Below are 26,042 nucleotides of genomic sequence, written 5' to 3'. Positions count from 1 at the left end.
AACAGAAGAAAATAGTAAACGCATTTTCATGTCACGTGGTCCTTAGATACGACGATTTGTTCACGTCACCATGGTAACATAAAACAGCGCGAATTTCCGTTCGGGTGTGGCGTGTTGTGTGGACAGACATAAACGGGAGTGATTACGAGATAAGAGGGGGGGGGACAGAGCGAAATAGAGGGCGAGAGAGAGAGAGAGAGAGAGAGAGAGAAGAACTTACACTGGCGCTAATGAGGGGCATTTAGCCGAAATATCACGCTAACATCATTACATTTTCGTTAGACGAGTCCGCATGGCAACAAGTTCCGACAAGCTTTGTTCATTTGGTCTGCCTAAATATTCGCTCGCCCCTACCGTCGTTTCAAACCGCTATCGCTCCTGCAGCTTATCGGGCGATTTTGAGCAGAGCGCATTTTTTTAAATTTTTTTTTTTAGAATTTGACATTCAGTATCAGATTCTCAATCAGGAGGGAAGTCGACTGTGAAGCAAGCGTTTCGCAATTACCACGCAACAAACTCACAAATAACGACAAACACTTTCAATAAATGCTACGAATCATACGAAAATGCAATGTTTTACCAGTGTTTTGTTTATTTTTCGATTTTTAAGTGATTATCGAGACTCCACTATGACTCAAATCGAACCACCATTTTTGTAAATTCCAACCCGACAAGCTTTTATTGCTTTTTTTTCAAGTAAAAAAACCCTTTAAAATAAGTTTTAAAAAAAACGTAAAGTTATCTAGATAGGCAGAAGAGTAACTTAACTTGCCTTTGGTAACATTCATTCATTGTATATTTATTTTCATCCTGTTTTGGGGGGGGTGTTTACTATACACAGATTCGAAAAAAGTTGTAAAAACAAACATATAATAAAACGCAAGATAAGTTACTTTTCTACCTAACTGGATAAGTTTTTAGTGTTTTTATTTAATGTAAAATGTTTATTCGGTTCCAAAATTATACGGTGTTTATCGACATATTTGAAAAAAAGACAAATGGCGGCGAGGTCTCTGTGTAATACTTCAAGTTTGGGAAAATGAGTTCAAACTAAAAAATTATACAAGATACTGTTAGAAAATAACTCAATATATCAATATATATCAGCCTATGTCACGGTAACATGAGAGACGTGAATAACGTTCGAGATCACGTGAGAGGCGTGAATGACGCCCGAGAAGAGGATGTCGTGGGTGACGTCACGGCCGTAGTAATGAGGAAATAGATGTCTTTGTTACAAAGAAAAAGTCAGTTGCAGTTTTCTTCTATTCTTTGCCCACTTGACATTACGACGTGCTGGTCCCCGGACAACGTTGCATTTGGTAGTTAACAACTGATTGTCGTGGAAGGTTATAGCGAATAGTCACTAGCATGGTAGCGTTGGCAATCCACACAATAAAAAAAAATTTCAAAATCATCCACTTTATGATATAGTTTCTTTCTTAGAACTGCACGCATGTGGAACTCTTTTCCGTTTGACTGTTTCCCAGCTGACTACAACTTGGCTGTCTTCAAGTCCAACATAAACAAATTCTTAATGAACCTTAAGTAATCCAATATACCAAATTTCCATTACTAACGATTACTAAGATATTATCCCATTCATTACTGTGTTACAGGATGGATTGAGAGAGAGAGAGAGAGAGAGAGAGAGAGAGAGAGAGAGAGAGAGGTGAGTAAACGTGGAGTGTAGACACGTTTACCAGAACCGAGGGTCAGCTGACCAGATTACGTATGAGTGACGTGGTCAGGTTGGCTAGATCTGTGAGACTGGATTTGGACTTTGAAGAAGACGGACGGCTTAATAGCTGTTCCCTCCCCTTCACTGGGGGTGGGGGACGCTGACGTGTTCAAAGCAAGCAAGATTCACTTCCATATTCTGTGTCGACATCTGGAAGGAAAATAAAAAAAAACTATAAAACCAATTCATCCTCTTGGAGTGATAAATCTTCGTCTAACAGGTACCAGTCTCCCTCCAAGAGAAGATGAATTCCAGATGGATCACATCGACGACACATGAAGTAAGGTATGTCGAAGAAAATGCATGTAACACACACACAACCGCATACGCACACGGAATTCTTTTATGACACGCATAATCTCCTTTCATTCTAATAATAATAATCATTCCATGACAACAAATACAATTATGGTCCTCCCCTTTTATGTTATACACCAAACGTCAATTTGGTGCCCCCCTATGATAACCCTAGTGATAACTTCAATGATAAAGCTATGTAACAACTGTACACTCAATAGCCCTTATCCTCGAGTGGCCTCCGGGCCTTGATAAGTGGTGACCCCTATGTAAAAGAAAAAAGCACAGTGTGCATTACTTTCAATTGCAGTTAAAAACAATTATATGGCGATGGAGAGACGCTCATAATGTCAAGTCAGTTCAAGTTGGTATTCACTGTGGTGTGTCATTAACGGTTATAGCCTGTTAAAGAAGTTGCGCGTATCAAGGCCTTTCACTTCACTCGTCTCCACAGCGCTCGGTTTGATACAATATTATATTTGAAGCCTCAAACGGTGCGTATTCTCTCCTGATGACCCGGCATTATCTAGAAACAGAACTGAAATACCCTACAAATGTAAAACAGTCGATAATCATGATTATATATAGATGGTCAAGGTAATCTTTTTCTTCCAAGCATCAATACTTTCTATTAGTCGCTTGCGGACGCCGGAGGGGGGGGGGAGGGTAGTCCAGAACACACAAAAATAAATGGCACAGAAGCAACGTTCTCACTTTAACTCTACCAATTTACGCTTCCTACGCCTTACACGTCTTTACTTTTTTTTTTTTTAAATCAGTATAAACAAGGTATGAAACCATTTGATGGAAGAAGCTAAAAACAGGACTTCAAGATCAAAAACTTGCCAACGGTAAGTGTTATATAGAATAGATTATGACCAAGAAAACAGCAATTCTTCCCTCTTTGTCAGAAACATCGTTCCTGAAATGTGAGGACCAAAAGACAAAATAATGAAAACAAGAGCTACGAGACTGTCGAAAATAAACCCAGGATCCAATTTCTACTCTCGTAATCGTCCCTGGTCGTCTCTTCAAATATTTGGGCTACTGGATCACATCTGATAGAAGGTACACGACTGCATTATAAAGAGATTGTCATCAATCATGACCAATGGAAACATTAAAATAGACACCAAATTCAGAATACTCCGAACGTATGTATGGTCTGTTCTTTTATACGGTTGTTGAGTGCTGGATAATCACCAACAGCACGAGGGAAAGACTAGAGGCAACTAAAACTTGGTTCCTGAGGAGAATTTTGAAGATATTCTGGTCAGAAAAGAAAACAAATTAAGAGGTATTAGAAATGGCAAACACAGAAAGGTCTCTAATAAGAACAGTATGAAAAAGACAAATGAGGTTCATGGGTCATGTCTACAGAAAAAGCAGAATAAAACACATTAATTTGACAGGAAAGATCGTGGGTAGAAGAAGCAGAGGACGACAGCGAGACACATACGTTGACAGTCTGAATACCTGGACAACATGAGCAACAATGATGAGCAACAATGAATTCATGAATGCAGAGAAAGAGAGAGAGAGGGGGAGAGAGAGAAAGAGAGAGAGAAAGAGAGAGGGGAGAGAGAAAGAGGGAGAGATAGAAAGAGAGAGAGAGAAAGAGAGAGAGAAAGAGAGGGGGAGAGGAGGAGAGAGAGAGAGAGAGAGAGAGAGAGAGAGAGAGAGAGATAGCCGTTAATGTCTGTACCAGGCAGGACACTACTTGATGATGACGAGTCATCTCTGACTCTGCTTACCTCTTGCAGAGTTAGAGACGACAAGATAAGGGCGCATCCCGATGCCGACTCCTCCTGAATTGTCATCGGAGTTCTGTTGGCGGAGTAGCTCTGACACTATCCCATTAACATCGTTCTTACCACAGTGAGGAAGGGTTGAACTTTAGGGGTGAGGGCAGGGTAATCTGCTGGTCTGTCTCGAGAGCGCGAATCTCGACTGGTAATATAGCAAGTGCAACCACCAGACGACATGGTGACATTTTAGAACCGCGTGGTCGCGTTCCAATCTTCCGAAAACAATAAAATAAAACAGAACCATTCTACACAAGACCCTTTCCCCGACCTCTCCACAGAAAGCACTCCCTCGATCGCCCCCACCGTATCACAATTTTAGCTGGAACGAAGAATATAAACACCCCTCCTCCCAAGTAAGGCGACTCCCTAAATTAATCGGACGGAAAAATAAAAAAAAAAAAAAAAAAAAAAAAAACACGAAATGCAGTAGTGTAGGTCATTCATTTCCTGTTATGACGTCTCCGTTCCCACACCGGAAATGAAATGCTTAACGACTTGATGAACAGATGCAATGGGATTTATTTGTGGGGTACTCTGTACTCTACAATCAGAATAGACAGTTAATTGGTAAAACTGCAGTTTAGCGGCCTGAACATAATGCAATACAAAAATTGTGTACAAATTAAAATAAAATAAAGGTTTTCTCAGGTTCTTGTTGAATATTAGTTAACGAGGAACCATTTCGAGTTAAAATCTATTTAGTATTACGCGTGTAACTTTAAAAACAACACGTTTGAAACGTGTAAATATGCTGAAATAATCGCCATTCTTTCTCTAACTTCCATTTGTATGAAGGCACCATTGTTTTTTATAGCGATTATTTCAGCATATATATATATATATATATATATATATATATATATATATATATATATATATATATATATATGAGCAAAATAAGTGTCTATTCACAGCTGAACATTTTCCTAACCGCATTTCATTTCCTCTGATGATATGAGCCTTTATTGATAATCCATAGATTAAGGAAATCAACATAACCACTTCTATATATTCCTTTTGTCAAACAATAAATTCTTAATTCAAATATGTGTCTATATGTTGTTTTTTCAGAATTTAAATACAACCACTTATATATATATATATATATATATATATATATATATATATATATATATATATATACTAGCAAAAGTACCAGTCGTTGACTAGGTTCAAAAACAGCCTACAGAAAATGGACTCTGATTTATGAAAGTATGATAGGTTATGAAAATATAGCTTCGAATTTGGGGGTATCAAAACCAAAGCAAAATATGATGAAAGTAAAAATAAAATAGATAAACCCCATAATTTATTATACCATACCTGTTCACACTGAAACACTTATCACAATATTCTGTGGATCTATATAAAAAACCTTGTTAAACTTTGTGACATATTTCCATTAATTTTATTATAACATATTTCTTCAAACTAAAACATAATTATCAAAGTATACTTACGCAGATAGATATGAAAAGTCTTTATTAAAGTGTGTGCCTATTTCCATTCTATAGAGGCCAGGCGCGAACGCCGACCCCACAATTTTATTATACCATCCCTATTTAAGTTAAAACATACTTATCAAAGTATTATTATGTACATCTATATCAAAAACACTTGTAAACGTTTTTTTTTAATTTAAAATTTTTTTTATTTCCATACTTTGTTGATCAGGCGCGAACGCAGACCCCACAATTTTAATGAACCGCCGTTCTGCCAGATCAAACATACCCATTCCTGTGTCTCAATATATCTTCTATCATTATATGCAATCAGTTTTTTAAAATAGTCAACCATATAGGAGCCTGTTCGTGACCACACACACACACACACACACACACACACACACACACACACACATCTTTATATATATATATATATATATATATATATATATATATATATATATATATATATATATATAATTAAAAAACAAAATGAAATAGATGAATAAACACACACACATTCAGCTTTATATATATATATATATATATATATATATATATATATATATATATATATATATGAACAAATGATTAATAAAACATGTTAAAAGACATCTTGAAAAAGAGTTAAAAGCATATTTAATTTTAAAAAACGAAGCACAACATAAGTGGATAGTCCTTAATCCGCGGAGTTTCGAAGAAATACTCTCCTTCTCATCAGAGGGCAGGAATTAGCAAAATGCGGGATCGGATTTTGCATATAAAAGTATTTAATGAAACTACAAGTAAGTCACAGATCTTACTTGGTTAAAAAAAAGGGTGAGGTAAGGGGAATAGGAGGTAAAAGAAAAATGATAAAAAGATTTCACATGAATGGATAGTCCGGTGAAGGGTAAAAAAATCCAAGAATGGTAAAATCCAAAACGGTCGAATTAAATAAATTAAATAAATTAATTAAATTAAATAAATTAAATAAATAATTTATATATATATATATATATATATATATATATATATATATATATATATATATATATATATATATATATATATATATATATAATATTAATTAATTAATTAAAAACAAAATGAAATAGATGAATAAACACACACACACACACACACACACGATTAGATTTGGGAATCTTAGGTAGGACGACCCCCGGTGTGCTTGAGGTATTGTGGTGACTGAGAACTTTAGGTAGGATCAAGCATAGACTAGCTAAGGTACAGGGACGAGGATGGCCATAGACATTCTCTCCCCAATGTTTGAGTGGCCTTGTGCCTATTTTTTTTATATTTTGTTTCTGTTTTGTTGTAAACATTTCAGAGCAAATAAAAAATATATAACTCAAAGTGCAGTATCTGTTCTGATGTTGTACTTCACTTCTTTTGGTCTCGGTTAGTGGAGGAGTTAAAATAAAAAAAAAAACAAGACAAAATACTGTTAGAAACACGCTCAATATCTGTTACCGTGACATAAGTTGACATATATTCGGTGAGTTTTTAACAGTATTTTCCCTAGTTTTTTTTTTTTTTTTTTTTTTAACTCCTTTTCCCAAACTTACCGGGTCAAAGAGAAAGTCGGGCGCCATTTTTAATTTTCCAATACATCAGTAAACATTGTATGTTTTTCGAGCTGAAAAAACATGTTACATTAAATAAAAACACAAAAAATTATCCAGTTAGGTAGAAAAGTAACTTATCATGCCTTTGATAACATTTATTTGTTATATAATTGTTTTTGACAACTTTTTAGAATCTGTGTGTACAGTAATAAAAACCCCTTATTTACATTCATGTTTATATTTAAATAAGCAAGTTGCTCTGCCCCACCATGTATAAAAAGAATCCTTTAAAATAATTTATGTCGGTAATAGTAAACTTTACATCTATTTGTAAAAAAAAAAAAAATGTAGCGAGTGTTTGTTTTTTGTTTTTTTTTGTTTTTGTTTTTTTTCTTTTGGTGATTTGACCCCCGCAGTAGAAACGACCACCGGCAAAATATCTTTTTGTTTCCCCTATCCGGTCACGGGCTGCCAAGGTAAATAACGACCCGTGGGAGATCCTCGGGATGGGACGATATAGAAATTCAAGATGGCTCGTTACTTTTAGTAGCACTTGTTGACTTATAGAGAAAAAGATTGATAAGTGAGGTAGGGGTAGGGCGGATAAGGGTCGGGATCGAAAGCTGTGAACGTGGAGGAAGAGGGGGGGGGGGGGTTCTTGGGACCTTGTTTTGAGTTTTACGCTTTCTCGCACACAGACTGGCATCCCGACACGTCAATTTGCCAATCCAAACATTTACATAAGATGGAAAGTGTAGATACGTACACACACACACACACACACACACACACACACACACACACACACACACACACACACATACACACACACGCATGCATACATAGACACGCACACATAAACGCATATATAAACGTATACATGCACATAAACGCGTGCGAAGCCTCCGTTCAGTCTCAAGAGACGACGGACACACCTGTAAAGGTAGCTCCGCGTGTAATTGTTATGCAAAGGTTGCGCAAGCCTCAACTACATCTCTCCTGAAGCGGCACTCACTGCTTGGGTCCAATGTCAAAGAGAGACCCAAAATTGATAGGGAACAATGCCCTGATAAGCGGATAGGGGGTTTGTTTTACTATACACATAGATTCGAAAAAGTTGTCAAAAAACAAAAATATAACAAACAAATGTTATCAAAGGCAAGATAAGTTACTCTTCTACCTACTGGAAAGGTTTTTAGTGGTTTTACTCACTTTAAAACGTGTAATCGGTTCGAAAATCACACAGTGTTTTTATCGATATATTTGAAAAAAATACAAATGGCGGCGAACTCTTAGTTGAACACGTTAAGGTTGGGAAAATGAGTTCAAACTAAAAAATTATACAAAATACTGTTAGAAATTCACTCAATATATGTCAGCCTATGTTATGGTAAATATGTCACGTTCCAAAAATCTCAATGTTATCATTATTGTCAGCTGAAATTCCTAACTGCTTTTTTTTATTTTGAATTAATTCTCAAATTAATTTGAGATTCCAGACAGGATTAGCTGCCCACCGTTTGGCCAACTAATCCTCTGATCCAGACTTTGGGTGGGATTGAAACCGCTACCTCTAACTCAATGATCACCTGGAATCGTAGGTATTCCGCACCTCTATCCACTGCGCCACGGACGCCAAAGGTCAATCAAGGTTGTATTTTTTGGTCTTATAAATCCACATTTTTATATTTTTTGTACTTCCAATCGTCGGGTCCGTACCGATTGTTATATTTTCAGAGGATTAGTCGACCAAACTGTGGTGAGATGACAACAACTATTGAAGGCAGTAATTGCTGTGGATGTAGCTGGCGGGAATAATTGGCCGAAACGTCGTAAAAACAAGTGGAAGATGAGGATAATAGTCCAAAATAATTAAAATAATATTTTTTTTTCTTAAAATTCCCAGCTAACATTCCTAATACCTATTTTAACTGACATTACATTTAGATTTCGAAACAATGATGATGATGATGATGATGATGATGATGATGATGATGATGATCCTTCAGGTTACTTTCCGGTGTTTTCCGGGAATCAAAAATATTATACCATTAACAGCTAGAAGTCTTTACCAATTATTTTATTACTGGAATCCTTTGAGCTGAGTAATTTGTATGTTTATTTATTTACTAGCGGGGGTGGGAGTGGAGGGGTTCCCAGCTTTGCCCGGTCGTAAAATACGTTTAAATATGATATTTTAATTTGTCCAGATTTCGTATAGATTATTATCATGAAGTCGTGATTTAAAAAAAAAAAAGTATTTAGGTGCTGTCAGTTAGAATCGAAACCGAAAGTAGAACTGTAGCGTTCAAAGATGGTGACGTTACCACTGTACCAACACGACACACGTATGAACTGATTAAAAATTAAATATTTAAAAAAAATAAACTAAGATGAATGTACAAAATGTATAACGATTTTTTTCAATTTTGACCCCTTTTTGACCGCCTTAAAAACAATTTTAAACCGGGTAAAGACCCATAAAAGAAATCCAATCATTTGAGGCCCCTAGCGCTGCTCTGCGACTTTTAGTTTCAGAAGAGATAGAGTTTGAAAATATGGAGACCGACCGACAGACAGACAGACATATAGCCTTTTATATATTAGATTTAACCAGCCTAAACGTCACGAAACAACAACTATTAAGATGACGATAACAGTTCGCAAATAAATAAATTAAAAATATTTAGAAATGTACAGGTTCTACCAATGAAAAAATGAAAAATCATTTAAGTTTTCTACCTGGTCATGGCTGACGGAACGAGAACAAATTATATATTAAGGACTGAACCTTCAACTTTCAGAACACTTCAGTCATTTAGAACTGCCTTTTACTTAACACTTTATCTGTTGCGCAACGAATCAATGAATATAATTCAAAATTACTAATGGAAGCCTCCGTCCAGTATCGAAAGACAATGGATACCCCCTGTAAGGGTAGCTGCTGTCACCCATTTTAATATTGACCAGATTCAACGTTGCTTAACTTGGATGATCTAATGTGAACCGGTGTGACAATGTGATTATGCCGTATAATTATAATAAAATATTTATTATTTTATTTATAAAAGATTTATAACTGCTTATGGCTGACAAATCAAGAAAAATATACCTGTGACTCAACCCCAATGAGAACGGATTTAGCAGTAATAATTGTTATAAAAAAGCTTAGCTTGGATTATGTGAAAGAATACCGAGCAATTCCCGATTGCCTTGCTAGTTTCCCCTTGCGGATTGGTGACTCAACTTAAAAACAAGGGAAAAATAACTGCAGCTGAACGGATGTGAGTTGATAATAACAATTGAATACTAATATTGTTTTGCCCGTGAATCAATGGTATAATGAGGAATAGTGTTGGAATATTGTTTTGGCTTGGGCTTTGGGTGACGATAACTCTAGGTCATTCTTCGCATAACCCGCTGGCGTAAGAAATTCCTTGGTGGAAAATTATCCCCAGAGGATGCTTACGTAAGATTGGCAATTGACCAATAGGAACGAGTCTAAGCGTGACGGGGTGATCACCTATTGGCTGAAGCGTGCGCCAGAGAGCATACGACCCTCCCCGTTATCTAATTATAAAATGACGTGCACGAGCAAATTTCGACAGTAAGAATAAGGAGGAGTTCAGAGAGTCGAGCGAGAGTAACAGAAAGAGGCGAGAGTGCAAATTTGCACAAGCTCTCACACTACAGGCCGATAAAAGTAACTTTCCAGGTTGGAGTGCGTTCCTATACAAGAAGAACTCTAATCTAATTAATCCCCATAGATCACCCGCGCCTCGGTAACTGTAGTTGACTGCAGACTTCCCCGAAAGAAAAAATGAAAGGAAGTGCATCTCAGAAAGAGAGAGAAAGTACGAGATGACAGTGGCTAATAATTCAACAAGACAGTTGCCGTTATTTAAAACAAAAGTTTTTGGTTTAGCTGATTGTTGGCGCGTGTATAATACGATCTACGTACGAAGTATTTCTCTAACGGACCGTAGACTCGACACCTTTCAATATATAGCTAACTATCTTTTGTTGCAACGACATTGCATATTGTACAGTTTGTTTTTTTTTTTGTTTTGTTTTTTTTTACTTTGTAATCATATATATATAATCCTTGTATAGAAACCGACCACAGGAGTTGTGTGGTTCTCGACGTTAACATGCCTTAAACTGCAAGGCCACCAACAACAAGTCCGAGGGGTTAATCGTGAATGCTCTGACGAACTACAAGAACTTGTACTCCTCGACGTAAATACCACCGATACACCTGACGAGCAGCTAATTCCCACTCCTACACGGTTGAGATCCCCAGGTGTAAGAAAGCCTTCTACTCCAATAGTTTCTTCACTAGAACTGCTTGATTTTGGAACTCCCTTCCGGGATTCTGCTTTCCCAACTGTACTGACATGCAGAAGTTCAAGTGTAATGTGAACAGGCATCTTGCTGTTTATTTCCCTTCATAATATCCCTGCAACTTATGTCCCCGATAGTAGCTTCCTACTTCGAAGTGGCACTGTACCTTGGTTGGGTTGAAAATTGAATTTGAAACAAAACAAAACAAAACAAAAAACGCGTGGACTCTTCTTGCGGAAAGTGAAGGGCCCAGAAGCGATCAGCCAATCCTGTCCTCGCGCGGATCGATCACGGATTAAATAAAAGGATTAAATGAAAAGACTTCGTTCGAAATTTCATACAGATTTTCGAGTTTAACAAGAGACATCCGAAAAAGATCGGAAGTTACATTAGGCGAAATAGCAGTTATCCGAATAATCGAAATCCAGAGTATTAAAAACTATTTCAAAACAACAAAAAAACATGAACTGAACTTTTATCGACTATGGTAACATCTATTTCTTGTATATTTATTTTTTCGAGTAGTCGTTTGTTAGCTTTTCTGCTAAACCCTCTTACTAAATAACATCGACGAAATATCGAAAAAAAAAAAAAAGAAATAAAAACAGTTTGGAAAAATAATGAAGCTTTACTTACTTTAGTAAAATAAACCGAAACAGCAAAATGGGATATTAAAAAAGTAAACACGTAATTACTTTAGTTTTTTTTAAGCAAATAATCGATATAAATATTAATAAGAAGAAAATGGCGCCCTTTTCAAGCAGAACAGCTTCATTTCAGTTTTAGTATTGAACGGTGTAGTAATGCGCCGTCGAATTCAGGATTGTACTATTGTAATGTAAAGAACACACAGAAAGGGTTGTAATAAACTGAATTCCTTCTAGTACACTGACAAAAAAAAAAGCTTAAACATATATATATATATATATATATATATATAAAATGAAAAGTTAGTAATTTAGACTGTGTAAATCAAATTGGATTTCCACAATCTTCAACTACTGAATGTTACTATTGTATCCTGTACGATTTAATAAGATATAATCGCGTTTCGACATCGGTAATTTTCTTGTTTTATACGCAAGGAGGTCAAAGATTCAGTCGATGACGTCACACAATAATGGCTGACATTTGTTGGCGCCCGACCAGAAAACAGATTGAGCACAGTCGACAGGTAAAACGCCAGAGGCGATAATTAACCACAGACAGTTTTTTTTTCTTAGTGTAGCATTTCGATAACAAAACAAGTTGTTAAAACGAAGGAAGTGCATGCGTTTTACAACAAACGTTATTTATCTATACTCTTATTTTTTTTTGTGTGTATGTGTATTGATATTCATATTAAAATCCCTCTTTTCTATTTATTTAAAAAGAAAATACAATTTTCTTATATATGGGCTGTGGAATCGCATTCACTAGCAAAAGATCAAGCTAATTTGCATATTCTTTTAAACATTCATTTTAATTAATTCCCTATTAGGTTTTTTTTCGGTTTTCTTATGGGATGATCATCTAGAGTTAACTATTACGTGTAATTATATTCATACAGATATTCTACTCAATTTAAACTTGCGTAATATTTGCGTAAAAAAGGTTAAAATAAACACAAACCTCTTTCTATATATATATTTATGTATACGTATATAGATTTGTTTATGAAAATTTGCTTACTAAACTCCTCTATCAGTTTTTGGTCGACAGGCACGAAACTTAATATATATGGTATTCGAACCCATGCAAAACTTTATTTTTTGGGTTTAGCCGGGGAAAATCGGTGCAAAATGTAAAAATTTAAAAAATGGGATTTGCCATGCATAACGGGATTTGCATGCATAACGTAATAGCTATTAGTTCTTGTTTTAATTGTAAGTCTTGCAGAAAACATGTCTTCATAGTAGAGGCATTAACTTAATAGAAAAAAGTATAGTGTAAGCTAAATAATTGGGTTTCGGTTCTCGGTGTTGGCGCACGAGTTATTTATTATTTTTTTTATCATTACTATATATTGGGTCCAATATAATATAATAATAAATACGAAATCTACATTGATCAGAATATCATATTTAAGCGTATTTTACGGCCGGGCAATGCCGAGCAATGACGGGCGACCTGCTAGTATATTAAAATTGTAGTACTTTTAACGTACGTACGTATGTGTGTCACGGTTTCCAGATTATAAATTATTTGATCGGGAGATCCTATTTATCAAAAAGGAGGATAGAAAGTGATAAGATGCTACAGACATTAAATAAGTATATAGAGACGCTAATTTAATGTTCGTAGTATGTTATCACTTATCTTCCTTTTTAATAAATAGGATCTCCCGATCACCGAAGATGATAGTAATGGTCGCAATGTAAATAAATAAATATTGTCGTTTTTTGGTGTACATGAAACTAAAATATACATTCTTAATCTTCTAGCTAGGATCCAAATGTAGTATCTGTTCTTTTCAGTATCGTATAATGATATCGTGGGGTTTCTTTTCGTTTTCCATACAATGTAATTATGTCAGAGGCTTTTATAAGGATATTGACTCGTGCGCCACCATAATTAACCAAGCTCTAGTCCATCACCTTACAGATGCTAAACTTCTAACCGACCAACAATATGGATTTAGGCAAGCCCGTTCCACGACACACAGCCTAACTGTACTCTCTGAACGTATATACCATTCACTTGACAAAGCAGGGGAGGGTAAAGCGGTAGCTCTAGATATATCTAAGCCTTTTGATAGGGGATGGCATGAAGGTCCTCTCAGGAAAATCAGATCATATGGTATCACTGGAAAAAACTTAACATGATTAAATCCTTCTTAGATCAGAGAAAAATCCAGAGTGTCATCGATGGTCGTACATCTAAACAATATGATATAAATGCGGGAATTCCCCAGGGGGGTTATTCTTGAACCTCTATTATTTCTGATATTCATAAATGCCCTCCCTGACGAAATTGTCTGTGAGATGGGTATATATGCTGATGACACCACGCTCTATACCCGACACGACAGGAAAACAAATGAACACATATCTAGAGAAATGGCAGAAACACTAGAGGACGACCTCCAATCTGTAGTGGAATGGGAACAAAAATGCATGGTCGCATTCAATGCTCTCAAGATTAAACGTGTTTCCTTCAATAACTACAAGAAACCTTCTCTACCACCAATAGCAATGGCCAAAGGATCTTTATCTGAAAGTACACATTTCAAACTCCTCGGCCAACGTTCACAGGAAACATGAGTTGGAAAAATGACATTGAGAGCATTGCCAGGACCGCTGCGAAAAAGGTAGGTTCTCTCTACCGTGCTAGAAAGCTACTAACGCCGAAAGTATCCTGTACCTCTATAAGGCCACCAGTCGTCCATGTATGGAGTATTGTTGTCATATTTGGGCTGGTGCGTCTGCTACTAGTCTCTCGCTTCTAGACAAGGTTCAAAAGAGAGTCGCCAACTTAAGTTTCAGCCTTTGTCCCATCGACGAAATGTAGCATCCCTCTGCCTGATCTACAACTATTTTAATGGAGAATGCTCTGACGAACTGCACTTGTGCCCCCCTCGACGTAAATACCCCCGTCAAACCCGACAAGCAACAAAATCCCACCCCTTCACAGTAGAGATCTCTAGCTGTAAGAGAACCTTCTACTCCAGTAGTTTCTTCCCCAGAACTGCTAGACTTTGGAATTCTCTTCCGAGTTCCTGCTTCCCCAACTGTACTGATATGCAGAAGTTCAAGTGTAACATGAACCGACATCTTGATGCCCAACTCCCCGCATAGTACTCCTGTAGCTTATGTCCCTGATAGTAGCCCCGTACATCAAAGTGGCAATGTGCCTTGTTTGGGGTGAAATTGTAATAAAGAAAAAAAATATTGGAGATAAACCGTAATAATCAGATATATTCTGACACTACATTGACCAACATTTAACTTTGATAAATACTTTTACATTTTTAACAAAAGGGCTACAATAATATCGCGGGTTTTCCATTCACGCTGAACGTCTACAGGATGCCCAGCAGCAATATATTACGCATGAAAGATGGCTGAACTATAGGGAGGGTAGGGAACTGTCTTGATGTCAATGATAACATCTTTCTTTTTAATCTTCTTTGAGCACCCTTGGAACAAAACTTTGCACAAATCTTCCACATCTTCACATTCTCGCGAATAAGTGTGTACAGTTCCCACACTGACATCAAACTGTGCACTTATTGTCTCTATAGACACGCGACGGTCCTTATCCATGAAATTCTTTATTTGGCCAATCAACTCTGGTAGTTTGACCCCCTTACGCCCCTAAGACTTCTCATCATCCCTCACAGACTTCCTGTCTTCCTTGAATCTCTTATGCCACTCAAAAACTGATACTCGATTCATACAAAATGGTTCAAAAGCATTTCACATGTTTCCGTGGCATTTTTTTCCAAGTTTAAAACAGAATTTTTATTGCCTGTCGTTCTTCTAAAGTATCCTCACGTCCAGGTTGCATTTTTGAAAGTCACCAGCTTTAGTAAGGTGTATTCCAATTCCTGTTGTAGCTGAACTTGAAATCGTAAAAATTGGTCAGTCGTCTAAAGATGCCACTGATTTTTCAAGAGTCTACGAAAATTTTAAATGCCTATACAAAAAGTCTGGAGACTTATTGAAGGAACCTCGTAAATTTATGCAAGTTGGTATGGTCGGAGAAGCAGGTGTCAGGACGATTATTGCGGAACAGATTGAGCGCAGTCGGCAGGTAAAACGTCGAAGTCGGTAATCTAATATATAAACGGCTATATGTATGTCTGGCTGTCGGTCGGTCTCTCTCCATATTTTCAAACTCTATCTCCTCCGAAATTAATTATTATTTGCGAACTGTTATCCTTATCTTCATAGTTGTTGTTTTTTTCATGACATTTCAGTCAACTATTCCTCTGGCCTTCGTCAGGTGGTCAAATCTATATATATAAAAGCGAAAATGTATGTATGTATGTATGTATGTATGTATGTATGTATGTATGTATGTACGCTTCTCCTCGATGTCCACAAAAGGCTTCTTTCAAAGAAGCGCTCGCTCGCTTCGCAACTTCTTAAAACTTTTTATATCATCTATAAATTGTAATATCTCACACTTAACTACGGAGATCGCCTGTCTATTTAATTGTATTGACTTTCAAACGTTAATTATTCCACATTTCCCGCATCGGCACGCGTTACATTCGGTTTTCGGTATAAACAAAAAGCGAAACTCGACTCTAAACTCAGGCCCAGTGCCATCCCCCCCCCCCCGCTTCGGCGGCACGGGGGGGGGTGGTGCAAAGATCAAAGTGTAGTATCTGTTCCGACAGATGCTGCACTTAAGATAATTTGTACCGGTCAATGGAGGGGAAACCCTCTATACTGGGACAATTATTATTTTTGGTAACCAGAGTGCCCCCTTTTTGCCTACTTTTAGGGGAGCTGGTTTTTACCTCACATTAAAAACGGCCTTGTGCCTAATTTGCTCAGTGGGGGAGCAAATAAACACCATCTGTTCCGACAGATACTGCACTTAAGATAATTTGTACCAGTCAATGGAGGGGAAACCCTCTATACTGGGACAATTATTATTTTTGGTAACCAGAGTGACCCCTTTTAGGGGAGCTGGTTTTTACCTCACATTAAAAACGGCCTTGTGCCTAATTTGCTCAGTGGGGGAGCAAATAAATACCATCTGTTCCGACAGATACTGCAAAGCTAAGACTAGCAAAGACCAGCTATGACTAGCAAAGACCATATGTGGGGGTAACCCCACATATCTGAACTTGGTCAAGGTAGGGATCACCCTACGACCACAGTTACAATCCAGCTCCCATTTCCCACCTCTCGGGAGCAGGATCCCCCTTTCCCTCCCCCTCCCTCTATCTCCACTTTAAAAAACGGCCTTGTGCCTAATTTGCTCAGTGGGGAAGCAAATAGATAAACTCAGGCTCAGAGCCAGTGGACTCTAGAGAGCTAAGTAACGTTTGTTCAATGTCGACTTCGTCATATCAGACGGTAGCTTTCATTTCGAGACGAGGGAGCGAGTTTTTAAAAACAAACAAATGACCTCATTAAAAACGATCCCGCACAAAATGCTAACTGCTGAATACCTATCGCTGTCACGTCAATCAAAAACGCGCACCTGTTTATTTTTTAAAAACACTTTACTATTTTCCAACTGCGCGTCGTCAAGGCTTCGTTTTTTTTTTCACGGGCACCTGCTTTTTTTCTCGGGTTTTTTTCACACACACCTATAAACACCCGGGCAACGCCAGGTACCCCTCGCTAGTTTAATATATAAAAGGCTATATGCGTCTGTTTGTCTGTCTCCATATTTCCAAACTCTATCTCTACCGAAACTAAAAGTTACAGAGCGGCGTTAATGGCCTCAAATGATTGAATTATTTATGGGTCATTAGCCGGTTAAAATAGTTTTTCATGGATCATTAGCTGGTTAAAATAGTTTTTCATGGGTCATTAGCCGGTTAAAATAGTTTTTCATGGGTCATTAGCCGGTTAAAATAGTTTTCATGGGTCATTAGCCGGTTAAAATAGTTTTCATGGGTCATTAGCCGGTTAAAATAGTTTCAAGGGGTCAAAATTGAAAAAATAATCAAGCATTTGTTACATTCAGCTCTATATGTGTGTCTCGTTGGTACAGTGGCAACATCACCAGCTTTGAATGCTACAGTTTTGCTTTCAGTTTCGATTCTAGCTAATGGCACTCAATTCATTTTTTTTTTATTTACTTTTGGAATCACGGCTCTATAATAATATATATGAAATCTGGACAAATTAAAATATCATATTTAAGTGTATTTTACGCCCGGGCAAAGCCAGGCATTTCTCCCTGCTAGTTAACTATATGCATTTTTACACTGGGGAGCTACTGCCTATCAAGGCCAAAAAGCCAGTCGTGTATAAGGGTTAATGTTAGAGTTTCCGGTGAATGGTAAAACAACACCATTATGATCTGTAATAGTGGAAATTGGGGGGAAATTTACTATTTCAATAGATGGTCCAATATCTTTTTTTATATTACATTTTCATCCCCAAACAAGGCACATTGCCACTTTGGTGTAGGGGGCTACTATCAGGGGCAACAGCTACTGGGGTACTATGTAGGGATTTTGGCAGCAAGATGTCGGTTCACGTTACACTTACACTTCTGCACGTCAGTACAGTTGGGGAAGCAGGGACCTGGAATGGAATTCCAAAGTCTAGCGGTTCTGGGGAAGAAACTACTGGAGTAGAAAGATCTTTTACATCTAGGGATCTCTACAGCGTGGGGGTGGGATTTAGCTGCCTGTCGGGTTTGTCGAGAGTGTTTACGTCGTGGGGGCACAAGTGCTTGCAGTTCGTCAGAGCATTCTTCATTAAAATACTTGTAGAACAGGTAGAGGGATCCAACATTTCATCGATGGGACAGAGACTGAAGCTTAGATGTCAGTTCAGGGCCTATCAGATTGGCGACTCTCTTTTGAACCTTGTCTAGGAGCGAGAGACTAGTAGCAGATGCACCAGCCCAAATGTGACAGCAATACTCCATATATGGGCGACTGGTGGCCTTATAGAGGTACAGGATACTTTCGGATGTTTGTAGTTTTCTAGCATGGTAGAGAGAGCCTACCTTCTTTCCAGCGGCCCTGGCAATGCTTTCAAGTTAATTGTTCCAACTCATGTTTCCTGTGAACGTTAGGCCAAGGTGTTTGAAAGATGTACTCTCAGATGAAAGAGTCATTGGCCATTGCTATTGGTGGTAAAGAAGGTTTCTTGTAATTATTGAAGGAAACTTGGCCACGTTGGAACTGAAAACGACCATGTTATAGTCAGCTCGAAAACAGCTTCCCGGTATAATGTTCCACAGACGGACAGTTCTAGGAAAGAAGTCTTGCTCATGAAATTTTCGTGTAGTTTTAGGCACAGGTAGAGAGAGTAAGGGAAATTGTTGGTATTGGTTGTAGGTAGACGAGTGTTTGAAGCGAATGTTTTACAAGAGGCGGACCATAGATTAAAGCTCAGTCGAGCACCTGCCATGAAAATAATGACCCCCCCCCAACAAAAAAAAAATAACCAGACTCGACTCTCACTTTTTTCTATCTCTTTCAAACTACTATTCAGTATATTACCACTAAAGCGTGAAGGGGCTACTGTAGTAAAAGCCAGATTCATAAGAGGATAATCTGTTTCGAGAGTTAAGCAGCAAGATACTTATTCACTTTACATTTAAATTCATATATATTAGTACAGCCAGAGAAACAGGTAGCAGGAAGGCAATTCCAAAGTCAAATGGTTCAACGAACAGATCAATCATAGTAGAAAATCTTATGGAAGCTAAAGACCTTTTACTGTGAAGGAGTGAGATTTTGCTGCTGGTGGTTAGCCGATGGTATTTTCGTCTAGAAAATCCATCGAGGTGTATCTGTAGAAATGGTAGATGCAACTCTGCGGTGTGTCATACTTTACGTTAAAACGCGATTTTTGCCAGTCTGTCAGCTTTAAATTATAAATACCAAAAAATGGTATTTAATATAATTTTTCGGTCTGTCGTACACAATATAATATATAATATAATTTTTCAGCCTGTCGTACACAAATTTCAAATAGCATTATTTTTTGGTCTGTCATATAAAAATTTCAAATAGTATTTTTTATTTTTGATCTGTCATACACGAATTTAAAAATGGCATTATTTTTTAGTTTGTCATGCACAAATTTAAAACAGCATTATTTTTCGGTCTATCATACACAAATTTCAAGTAGTTTTATTTTTCGGTTCATCATACTTAAATTTCAAATAGCATTATTTTTAGTCTGTCATACACAAATTTAAAATAGCATTATTTTTCGGTCTGTCATACAAAAATTTAAAATAGCATTATTTTTTGCTCTGTCATACACAAATTTAAAATAGTATTATTTTTCGGTTTGTCAATCAAAAATTTAAAATAGCATTATTTTATAGTCTGTTCATACAAAACTTTAAAGTAACGTTATTTTTCGGTCTGTCGTATTCAAATTGTAATGGCATTATTTTTCGGTTTAATATCATTTTTATTCAGTCTGCCATACTTAAATTTGAAATACCATTTTTTCGGTCTGTTAATTGTTATAGCATGTCATAGCATGTTAGTCCATCTGTCATACTTAAATTTGAAATCGTATGGAAAACATATTTCATTAATTTTCTTGATCTAAAAATAAATTAGCATAAAAAATAAACATACGATGAGTGTTTTTCTTTTAATATCATTTGTTTTCTGTTCAAAAGCCTCATTTTGCTTTTGACGCCGATTCAACTTTGTTTTACTGTTTATGTATTTCCGAGTCAGCAAAAGTCGGTTATTTAAGACGCCAACATACATCACCAAAGCATAGCCGAGAAGTTCTCTATACGTTGAGTCAGCGGGTGGAATGAAATTTGGGTTTCAGCCACCTGACCCCCCCCCCCCTCTCTTCTTCTCTTTCAGTCTCGTGGATGCGTTTGGATACAGACACTACAAATTACTTAAACATCGCTTGTTTTAGACTAATAAATAACAAAAAAAAAGAGAAAAAAGAGAAAGAAAAAAGACGTAAAAGATACCACTCTTTACCCACGATTTCAATCTAACCCTGACCTCCTGACCCTTGAACCTTGACTGCGACCCTGACTTGAAAAGCTAAACAAGGCTCCTTGAATAAACACCGTTCAAAACGTCGCTCCTGTAAACGCACCGAATGTACCCTCTTGTCGGAAATGGTTCCGTATTGAAAACTCTTATGTACCCGACAAAACACCCGTTTAAGTAGGGTGATAAATGCCAACTCACCCTTCTAGGCATTTATGAGATGTCAGTTAATCGGTCTCTCCGTCCGTCGTTTGGTTTGAGACGATTGACGGAATCGGAATCAGAATAAAAAAAATAAATAAATAAAAAATAAAATAAAATAAATAAATAAAAAAATAAGTAAATAAAATAAAATAAATAAAATTTAAAAAAAGCGGAATTTTGGGGGATATCGAAATCGGAATAATTGTGTTTAATTATGTCAAAAAAACAAACAAACAAACAAACAAACAAACAAAAACAAACAAAAACGATTATTTTTTATAGTTTAAATTTGTTCCTTTTTGTTTGACACCTACTTTCCAGAACTCGTATTAATGATGAAACGCTAAATATTGATTTTCATCTATAAATCATTTCCACAAGTATATATATATATATGTATGTATGTATGTATATGTATATATATATGTATGTGTGTATCGTATATATATATATATATATATATATATATATATATACGATACACACATACATACATACATATACATACACACATATATATATATATATGTATATATATATGTATGTATATATATGTATGTGTGTATCGTATATATATATATATATACGTATATATATAAGTATATATATATATATATATACGTTACACACATACATATATATGCATATACATACATACATATATATATATATATATATATATATATATATATATATATTATAAGCTCTATTTCCTTTTCGGTTTTATTGAGCTTTTACATCTGGGTGAGATTACTTTACTTGTAAATATTGACTCTTTAATATTTATAATATATTTTAACTTTACCATTTTGATTACCTTGGTAAACTTATTGTAATTTATATATATATATATATATATATATATATATATATATATATATATATATATATATATATATATTAGTGTCGATGGATGGTAAAAATAGCTTCCAAACGATCCGCAAATAAAATAAGTTTGGGAATCCTTGGTTTAATATTTCGAGCATTTTTTTCGTATGATAGTTCTCCGGGATAAAATAATATAATTTTGGATTATTGCTATCAAGGTCTGTGTATTTCTTTTCGACACCTTCAAGTCTCTTTTACAGCTGGATCGTAACCTCCGGAAACCTGCAATGGTAAACAATCTCGCTCATATGAAAACGTAGTATCTCAATTGTCGTCGCCTTTGAGATATACAACATGGCTTATCGAGAGCTGCCGATAACACTTACTTTTTTTTGGGGGGGGGGGGCGAGGGGTGTTACCGCTTATCAAGGCCCGGAGGACACTCTCGGATAAGTGGTAACGAGTGTCAGATAGACGGTGAAACAACACCGTGATGATCAGTAATGGTGGAAGTTGGGTAGGAGTTAAATATTTAGGAGGTTGTTTAGTTCTCCCCCACTGCAAGAACTTAGACACCAGGGTCGGAAAGTAGGATTGAGAAGTCAGCGCCCCAGAGGAATAAGCACTCTGACTTGCAAAAAGTGCCTGGGCAACCGCGTCGGCATTCCTCGGTGAGGGCGCCCCAGACGATTGTCAATACACGGACCCCCTCTCAAAAAGAGAATGCAAATTCTGGGTGATAGACCTCCTAGAACTGCACAGAACTTAAAGTCTACCGCAAAATCAACAGAGACCGGATCATTACAGGAATGGTCTAATCTCTGTTGATTTTGGGGGAGGGGGAGAGCAAGAATAATCCTTGAAATCAACCATGTTATAGCCAGGTGGGAAACAGACCCACGCTATTGTGTTTTATAGATGGACAGTTCCAGGAAATAAATTTTGCTCATGGAATTTTCGTTTAGTGTTAGGCACAGCATAGAATACAGGGGGAATTGTTGTCAGTTGTAGCTAGACTAGTATTTGTAGCTAATGTTTTACAGGCAGGGAGCCATAGATAGAAACTCACTTATCCAGGGGATCTTAACTTGTAAAGAACGAGGGGTGGCAATACGTGTTCTAGTATGATACTATGTTAGGAAGTGATTAAAAGAAGAAGAAAAAAAGAAAATGGTTGATCAGTAAAACAAAAGGATAAGAAGTAGAACGACAACAAGGGGAGGTAATTCACCAAGGCACACAAAGGCAATTAGAAATAGGATTGTTAATCAAGATGAGCCGGTAACTGGGGCAAAAGACCGGACATGAAAGTCAATATATTTAGATTTAGTTTACGGACAGTTTTATGAGGGGGAGTGAGTTTTGAGTTATGCGACAGCTTCCGACAGTTAGGGACAATTTACGGACAGTCTTGTGCTTGCGACCGTTGACGATAGTTACGGTTGGGAATAGTTGAAAACAAATTGTGACTCGGGGCATATGGGATCAACCGACTGATGAATAACCTCCATATTAGTGCTACTTATAAATTTTTACCGCAAGGACCTGTGGCATAGTGGAGAAGGCACTTGGTAAAATTCAGTTGTAAGTTACACTCTCTGGTTTAATCTATCGCACCCTTTCCAGCACTTTAGCGCGATAGTTCTTCCGGATAAAAAAAATATACTTTTGGAGGTTGAGAATTCAATCATCAGTGGAATTAAGGATCTATTTTACGTTTCTGCGCGTAGAGATGCAGCAAACAGGCTGGAACTTTTGAGAACATCCGTATGAAAAAATTAAATCAGTTTCCTCTCCAAACTCTCACGTGCTGAAGGGAACGCCGTCCTTGAGACTTTAAGTCACCCATCATAGACTTTACGCGCGCTACAGACAAAAAAAAAAACAAACAAAAAAAAAACGGGGTTTCTCTTCAACACCCATCATGGAAAATTACCACATTCAATGAGAATTTAATTCTCCTTTTTGAACAATTTTATTTCAACTGTTGCAATATTTTTGAAATATAATGGGGTAAATATTTATTTATTGCAACAAATAATTGACAACAAAATGTGGCACAAGGCCAAAAAGGGGGCTGGGGGTTAATGTGGACCTAACATATTGTTAACTTAACTAGACTCTTTCACCAAAATACCAGAATCACTCTGTGGAAAATCCTAATTAAAACCCGAAATGAAAAATATATATGATGTGGGGGGGGGGGGTAAAAAATCTTACTTACAAAAAACCCGAATGAAAATGTACAATGAAAAAATCGAGGTTGGTAAAAGCCCCCCTCACTAATTGTGGCAAATAGAACGTTTTGTCAGTCGAAAAGATGTATGTCCCCACGAAAACTGACTTTAAACACCACAAAATGGGCCTACACCACTGACAAAACAGTCTATTCGTCACCTAAATGGGGTCAGGGTGGGGATTATCGAAACAAAGGAGGAAAAAAACCCGGGGGGATGGGACAGGGATAAACTAAAAAGGGGTTGGGATGATGACAACATTCATACTCTAGCTAAGTTAAAAAAAAAAAAATTAAATAAAAATGCCTAACTAATCTATTCTAGATGGTCCGATGAAGTGTCAATATTTGTTCAAGATTGACAAAATTCTTTAAACCTAAGTCAAGTCAAAAAACGAACTCAAGATTAGCTCCAAACACTCTGCACATTCGCGAAACTTTCACCCACCTGTCGTTGAAATTTGCCGGAGAGAGTTTCACCTTCTCCAGCTTAATTCGCATTTTCAATCGGTGTTTGAAAATGAGGACAATCTGGGGAGCAGTGAAGGTCTCATCTCCATAAACCTCCTTTTGTCACGTCGTCCAAATCACCTCTCTCATAACTGCTAGCAAACACAGAAAAACATAGCGTTCTTCTTTCTTCATGGTCGGTGCCCAGTTGCAGCACGAGGAAACTGAATCCAGTACAAAAAACAAAACAAAAAAAACTGCCTTTTCAGCGGTCGAACGATAGCGCAGTGGAAGAAAACATGATCAAGGTCTTCCTCCCAATCTCCGCATCGGACACAACTAGGTGCCTAAGCAAAACTCGCTGCGTAAAGTCTTTTGCCGACCCAGAGGGCATTACGAATTACTAGCCAGGTGAGTGATCCCGCAGTCCCGCACAGTCGAAGATTCTATTTATAAACGATGCTGCTAAGAACTGACGAGTCAAATTAATTCACGTTCTGCTACCAACCAATCATAAATCAGAATTGCTCCATAAAAATTAAACCTTTTCTGTAACAACTTCGCATATGGTTTCTTCGTGTCAACACGGGAAGAATCTTTTGCTCTGTGGCTTCCAACTCAAGAATTGTCTACTGAGAACCACTCACCTCCAGGACTTGTATAGAACAACTAACCATCGGAAACTGTTCTGAAACTAAACATGGATTACAACTCTAGTCCAACCTACTGTCCTGACGAGGTGAACACCAGCGCACGCTCTCATTCATATGATTATGGACTTTTATCCTCTTAAAAAATAATCACATTAATTCCAAGCCATGCGTGACAATCTGGTAATTTCAAACCTCGTGCTATTCTCACAAAATCCTCACTTCATTAATCCTTCATTATAAACATTCAACACAAGAAAACACTTATGTTGGAACAATTTAAACTAATATTCTTGACACGTAAATATATTATTTTATTAATTGGAATGCATTATCGATAATGAATTTCAATTAATTAAATAATATATACCATTCGGTACGGACCCGACCATGGAAGATCAGATAATAAATAAACGTAGATTTATAAAACCAAAAAATACAACCTTGATCGCCCTTCGGGGGCCGTGGCGCAGTGGATAGAGACGTTGAATCTCTATGGTTACGGCTGAAGATAGCGGTTTCAATCCTACCTTGAGCCGGCCAGAAGCTTACTTGGGTAAAACTTTGGTGAGACGACAACGACTATGAAAGACAGTGATCGATTAGAATGCAGTTAGGAGATTCGGAGTTCCTATCTGTCGCGGTTCCAACCTGACGAAGACCAGAGGAATAGTTGGCCGAAACGTCGTGAAACAATAACCAAAAAAAGATGGGGATAATAGTCCGCAATAAATAAAATTAATTAAATAATACTCATCTCAATAATGAATTCCTATAAAGTAATATATAAATCTATACTTTTTTTTTTACAAAGGTGCCAAGAAAACACTTATGTTGGAACAATTTAGACTAATATTCTTG

At 36.9% G+C, this 26,042-nt stretch overlaps 1 protein-coding gene across 1 annotated transcript in view; it reads right to left on the bottom strand.

Moving 5' to 3' along the window:
• Window positions 1–26,042, bottom strand: part of LOC145266549 (uncharacterized) — a 163,346-nt gene that overhangs the window by 52,645 nt on the left and 84,659 nt on the right. The window lies entirely within an intron of this gene.

The sequence above is a fragment of the Euprymna scolopes genome, chromosome 41 (assembly GCF_053919585.1).
Source record: "Euprymna scolopes isolate OS-2025 chromosome 41, ASM5391958v1, whole genome shotgun sequence".
Taxonomy (NCBI): domain Eukaryota; kingdom Metazoa; phylum Mollusca; class Cephalopoda; order Sepiida; family Sepiolidae; genus Euprymna; species Euprymna scolopes.
The sequence above is the reverse complement of the archived record's forward strand: the minus strand, read 5'-3'. Positions and strand labels throughout refer to the sequence as shown.